At 63.3% G+C, this 6,512-nt stretch overlaps 1 non-coding gene across 1 annotated transcript; it reads left to right on the top strand.

Moving 5' to 3' along the window:
• The first annotated feature begins 102 nt into the window (after nucleotides 1-102).
• Nucleotides 103-175, top strand: TRNAR-UCG (transfer RNA arginine (anticodon UCG)). Its single transcript has one exon. It is a non-coding gene; the product is annotated as a tRNA-Arg (tRNA).
• Nucleotides 176-6,512: the final 6,337 nt, after the last annotated feature.

Raw genomic sequence — 6,512 nt, 5'->3', positions numbered from 1 at the left:
CCGGCCGCGCTGACGTCCCGTCCCGTCCCGCCCCCCTCCCGCGCATGGTACGGCCAGCGGGGATTCCCTCAGTAAGGCACGCGGGAAGGCGGGAGTGGAGGTGGCCGCGTGGCCTAATGGATAAGGCGTCTGACTTCGGATCAGAAGATTGCAGGTTCGAGTCCTGCCGCGGTCGCACGGGGAGCGCTATGTTGGTGCCCTGCATTTTTTGCTCCCTCAGCCAGTGCCGGCGCTTGGCGACCCCCGCGGCCCCGGTGCCGCGCTCACCGAGCGCCCGGCGCGCCTTTTGCTCGTGAGTTTAAGCGGCCCGAGGAAGGAGGCAAGGAGCGGGTAAGCGGCTGCGTGCGAGCGGGATGGGGCGCTCGGGGTGGCGGGGACGACACCCACCGCGCTGGTCCTTGTCACCTTGAAGGTTCCAAGCCTCAGGTGGATTGGGGATGCAGCAGTGGGTGGAGAGACGAACATGAGCACAGGGTGTGGGATAATGGGCTGTAGGGTGCAGGCAAGAGGGTGGAGGGTGCAAGGAATGAAGATGCAGAGGGCAAGGAATGGATGCAGGGTGAAGGGAATGGGATGGAGGGTGCAGGTAATGAGTGCTGGGTACAAAGAAAAGGTCACTGGTGCAAGGAGTGGGATACAGGTTGCTGGGAACGGGTGTTGGGTGCAAAGAATGGGATGCAGGTTGCAGGAAAAGGCCATAGATGCAGGGATGGAAGGCAGGGCATATAGAGCTCAAAGAATGGGATCTAGGGCAAAGAACAACATGTAGGGTGCGAAGAACGGACTGTAGGGTGCACGGTATGGATGTGGGATGCAGGGAAAAGGCCACAGGTGCAGGGAATGGGATGTAGGGTGCAGGGCAGGGGATGTAGGGTGCTAGGAATTAGGGTGCTAGGATGTAAAGTGCAAGGTACCGATGTAGGGTGCTGGGAATGGGGTGCAGGGTGCAGGGTGCAGGGTGCAGGGGCAGCGGATGGGATGCCAGCTGCAGGGTGAGAGGGATTCAGGGCGCGGGGGATTCAGCGTGCAAGGAATGGGATGCAGGTTGACAAGGAAGGGAAATAGGAGGGGCCAAGGTGCGGACAGGCGAGTGCAGGCTCCCTGGACACCGCAGGAGCTGTTCTGACTGGGACCGTGGCTCCGTGCCGTGCCGTGCCGGGCCGAGCCGGGCCGGGCCGGGCCGCCAGGTGGCGCTGTGCCCCCGCCGCTGTGGGCCGTGCCGGGCCGGGCCGGGTCGGGCCGGGCCGGGCCCCGCGGGGCCGTCGGGGCTCGGGCTCCGCTCGGGTCCCGTCCCGCTCCCCGCTTCCCGTGCGGCACCGAGCAGGGGCCGCGGGCACCGTGACTCCCCTTCGCCTCCCCCGGCCCCTGCGGAGCTCCAAACCCCGGGTGCGGCTCCTCTCCAACTCCCCAGCTCCTCATCACCCTCCCCTCGGGGCTGCGGGACCGGGGGGATGGAGGGTGAGGATCCGCTGCCCTCCCGAAAAGCAGAGCCAGCATGAGAGCGGTGTGGGATGTGAGGAACGCGCACACCCCCGCAGGGCGCGATGCAGGGTTCTGCGGCTTGGAATGCGATTCACAGCCCCTCGGTGCCCCCCAAAGTCCCTGCTGCCCCCCAGCTCGAGATTCGATGTGGGGGTTGCGCTTCGCACAGTTTCACGCAGCAGCGGAGGCACCTGCTCTGCCTGAGCCTGCCAGGAGACACAGGGGTTTCCTGCCCTCGGCCACCTCCGTACCGGGGACTTAAGGTTTCCCGGTCTTGCTGCGGGAGCTCGGCGCGGCGCGGGGTGCGGAGCCGGCGGGGAGAGATGCTCCAAGGCTGCGGGTGCTCTGGCCGGGTTGGAAGAGCCGCGAGCTGCCCTGGAGTGAAAGGAAGAACGGTTTAGAGACCCCCGGCTCCGGTCTGGGTCTAGGAAAGGACCCCGGTGCACTTGTTCTCCCCTCCGATGCAATGTGTTAACGCCGATTTCTCGTATTTGGCGTCTTTTATCTTCTTATTTTTATCGTGTTAGCAAAAAATTAAATACTAAAAAATCCAGACTCGCCCCACAGGAAAAATTCCTTCTCTCTCCAAAGCATACATAGAAAAAATAAATTCTCCTCTAAATGTTTCTCGCGGCAGCGCTCTGGGGAGGGTTGATGACAACGAGCTCCGCTGCCTTGTCCGCATGCAGGACCGGGCCGGGGCTGCCTGTGCCTCACCCGAGTGCGGGCAGGAAGGTTCGCCAAGGCACGGCACCACTATAGAAAGAAAAAATCTCCACTGTGAACAACCCGAAATAACCTCAAAAATCCGCCGTTTCAGCAGAGCTGGATGCAATGCATAAATCGGAATGGGATGTGTATAGTCTTTTTTTTTTTTTTTTTTTTTTTTTCCCATTAGCTAGGTTTTTTATTTTTATGTCTGTCTGTCAGAGAAGCATCTCCATCCAGGTGCGCCCCGTCGGGGTCCGGTACCGGAGGTGGGAGCTGCGACCTCTCGACAGCTTCTTGGAGACCCCGCTCCCCGCCGGGAACTCAGTGCTGTCTGTCGGATAATGGGGCGGTGGGACTTTGTTTAACCCCGCTGCCCCTGGGGCCAGGGGTCAAGGGCTTCCTCTTCCCCCGGGACACGGCAGAGACGCCGCTGGTCACAACGGGAGGACCGCGGCGAAGGGGGGGAAGTGGTGGCCGCAGTGCACCCCTGTCCCCGCTGCGGCCCTCCCCGTGCGATCGGCGTGGAACCCCGTAAACTTCCTTCTCTCCCCGGCATCGAGGGGCTGAGAAGGGCTCCAGATGCGTTTTTTGGGGGAGCAGGGGGCAGCCGAACATCACGACGGGGCAGAGGGTGATGATGCAGAGAGGCGGCCCCTGCCTTCCAGCATCCCCCGGTTCTGCTTTCCCCTCCCAGCCGGAGCAGGACGTTTTTAATGGGGTGCCAGTTTTAACGGGGTTTCACCCCCTCCCTCCACAGGTAGAGATGTCTCAGCTGCCCCCTCGGAGCCAAGAAACGAGAGAAACGGGCAATTTTTATAGGTGACGTACGGGCTTACGTGGGAATCCGTGCCCAGCACCGCTCTTTCAGCTTTTTTTTCCTCCTGAAATAACCCTTCCGTGAAGCTCGTACCCCCTATTCCAGCTCGCAACCCCTTTTTCAGGCTGGTGAGGAATCGGGAGAGAGGGAAGGAAAAGAGAAAAGAAAAGCACCCCAACATTCCGCTCTTTCCCTGCTCGGGAAGCGAGCCCCGGAGCTCCCAAAGTGAGCGCTGAAGAGGGCGACGGGAGACAGGAGGGAGCCGGCTCCGAGGTGGAGGGGTCGGGGGTGGGATGAGAGTGAAGGAGGACCCTCCTTTTCGGGATTAAGGGAGAACCAGCAGAGGAGGGAAGCTGTCAGCACCGCGGGCATCCGAGGTAAGTCTCTCTCCTGCCCGCAGCGCTGGTGCCTGAGCCAGGGCGCTGCTGCGGGGGATGCTTTGGGGGTTCAGAGGAGCCCGATTCCCGGGGCTGCCCCATCACAACCACCGCACTCTGCGGGGCCGGGGCTGCTCTGGCGGCTGCAGCTCCTGTGGAATCGGTGCCGGTGATCCCGGCCCGGGGCTGCGGCAGCCCCTGCCCCGCTCCTTGCCCGCTCCCTCGGGGCTGGGTCGGGGTCCCCCCCGGGCCGAGCAGCCCACGGATCCCGCTCCCAGCCCCCGGGGCTCCTCCCGTGCGTGTCTCAATTCGCTCAGGCTTGACTTGGCAATAAGCTCTCTCAATAGGGTGACAATAGAGCCCCGGTGGGACCCGAACAAAGAATTTGAAAGTAGTTAAATTGCAGAACACGTCCATAGCCTGGGTGCTTGAATTTAAAAAAAAAAAAAAAAAAAAAAAAAATCAGAGAAAAGAAAAAGGAGAGAGACTTTTCTTTGGGCTGGTGAGAAAATGCTCAGGGTAAAAGTTGGTTTGGCGTCTTCATTTCAGCGACAATGGAGCAGAGCTAATTCAATAGGAAACGCGGGGATTTTTTAATGAAAAGACCGCCGGGGTTACACCGAAGTTAAGCTCTTGTGAATTAATTATTAGGGCAAATAAACTGGGAGGGGGGGAACGCTCGGGAGGGAGTATTGCAATTTCTTAATATTCTCCTTTTCGTGTTTAACGACAATGCCATTAGGTTTTCGACTCTGGGTGAGCAAAAGGATTTCTTACACTCCCCGGGAAGAGGAGAAGACTCGCTTTTGTTTTTTTTTCTTTTATTTTTTAATGGTGTTAATTGCTTTTAAAATAAAATACTACGGAATTTGGCAACGAGCTCCGATTTCTGCTGGCGGTGGCATTAGGGGTTGTATTTCTTTTCGTGACAACTCGCAGATGCAAAAAAGGAAAATAACGGGGGAATTTAAAAACACAAATGTAAAGGCGAGACGGCGTGTTCGGCTGTTTCGGATCTCTCGGGCTCGATCGGTTTATTTTTTCCTACATAGAAAACCTGTCTGGGGATCCCTGTGTATTCATCGGGGCGGCGAGAGACTTCCCAGAACCGCTCTGGGGCATCGGTGGAGTGAATCGGAGATAAAAATTAGCAGCCAGGTTAAACGCAGGAAGGAAGAGGAGAGGTCGGAAGCGAAGTAAAGGTGTGCCAGGAGGGATTGGGGTCTGTGGGGTTGTGGGTTTTTGAGCCTTAAAGCAGAGGCTGCAGGCGGTGCAGTACGCGTGTGATTCTGTAAAGACGATAAGGAAGCTAGAGACGGAGGGGAGAGGAGAGGACGCGCCGGCGGTACCGGCGTGCCCGCGCCCGGTTCCAGCTCGCTGTGGCACCGGGCGCTGCGCTGCGGCTGTCGGGGCGAACCGGGCTCCGGGCTCGGCCTGAACGTCGGGGAAGGCACGGCACGGCCCGGTACGGCTCTAGGAGGGACCCCCTTTCCAGGGCCGGGGGCTCGGCCCGGGGCAGCCTGTGTCCCGGCTCTGCCCGACGGCCGCAGGCGGGCCGGGCCGGGCCGTGTCGGGCCGGGCCGGGCCGGGCTGGGCTGTGGCGGGTCCTTTCAGCATTTGGACAGCGGTGCGGAGCCGGGAAGGCGGCCGGGGGACGGTGGGAGATGCCCGGGCCAGGAGAGGGTTAGGGGCAGCCACAGCCCTTTCCGTCTCCGCCATCGCAGGGTCCGTTCCTTAAGGGATGGGGGGCACCGCCAAGAGGGGACTGGAGTGGCGGGGTGTGGGGGGAGCTGGCCCCGCTCTCTCCCGGAGAAGCGCTTCCAGGGGCCCGGGGAAGAGTGGGGTGCCCGGTGGGGCGGCCAGGTGAGCGACGGCGGCCCCGGGGGAGCGGGAGGCAGAGGGGCTCACCGGGGCGGAAGGGGGGTACACGGCCCCCCTCCCCCGCGCAGCCCCGTCCTCGGGGGGTAATTAAGGGGTGAGGCGGAGGGGCTGCGCTTTCTGCTCGGCGGAGCCTGCCAGCCACCAGCCCCCGCCGCCACCGCCGCCTTCCTCCCGTCCTCCTCCTCTCCCCCTCCCTCCCACCGCCTCCTCCCCTCCCCCTCTCCCTCCTCCTCCTCCTCTCCGCCATGGTTGGAGTGAATAGGCGGCTGCTGGGCTGACGTCAGTGCGGGCAGAGCCTGCCGGCGGCGGCAGCTCCCGGCCAGCGAGCAGAGCCGGCACCGGCAGCAGTCGGGAAGACGCACGGAGCCGGGGCAGAGCCGCTCCCGCCGCCCTGGCCGGCCCGCGCCCGGGGCTGGGGCTGCCGGAGCCGCCGCTCGGTCGGGGGCAGCGCTGCCCGCCCCTCCGCCCGCCCCGGGGAGGGGAATGGCTCCGCAGCCCGCTTCTCCCGGGGACCGCCGTCCTGCCCTCCGCACGGCAGCACAGTGAGTGTCGCGGCCGGGCATCGCCGCCTCGGCGGGGCGGCCCCGGGGAGGCGGGAGGGTGCGGGGGGACGGTGTCCTGCGGGGGGACACACCGGCTGCCGGAGGGGGAGAAGGGAGAGACGGAGAGAGCGAGGGGGGATACGAAGTTGGGTCGGTCCCCGCCGGGAAGTTGGGCGCCTCCAGGTGCCGGCCCCACGCGGGACCGGGACCGGGACCGCCCCCGCCGCTCCCTGGCCCCGGCTCACCCTCCGCGGGGCACGATAGGGAAACACAGGGCACCTTTGGCTGCCGGAGACGCGTTTGCTCCGGCAGCTTCCCCCTGGGTGCCCGGGACGGTGCAGATCGGGAGAGGGGCCCGGGGCGGGCTAAGCCCCGACGGGACGGCGGGGAGCGGGGCCGAGCGCTGCCGGGAGCTGCCGAGCTTCCCCCAAATCTCCGCTCTCGCCGGTCGGAGAAGCTGCACCGGCCAAAACGCCCGGATGAGGCCGAACCTCCCGGGACACCCAGGCTTTAGGCCGCGGGAGAAATCCCGGGCTCCCGAGGAAGTTCATCCTCCCGGTGAGCGGGTGCTGCTTATGGGCCTGTTTTTAGGGGTGAGGGGGACACCAGAGCGTCCCCATCCCCTGCTCGGACTTACCTCTAAAGACCAGCAACGGGTCTACCGCTGCTCGTGCCCTGATCTGCCACCTACTTCTGTTGCTG

This window comes from Oenanthe melanoleuca, chromosome 10 (genome assembly GCF_029582105.1).
Source record: "Oenanthe melanoleuca isolate GR-GAL-2019-014 chromosome 10, OMel1.0, whole genome shotgun sequence".
In the NCBI taxonomy this organism is placed as follows: domain Eukaryota; kingdom Metazoa; phylum Chordata; class Aves; order Passeriformes; family Muscicapidae; genus Oenanthe; species Oenanthe melanoleuca.
This window is presented reverse-complemented; position numbering and strand designations above follow the sequence as displayed.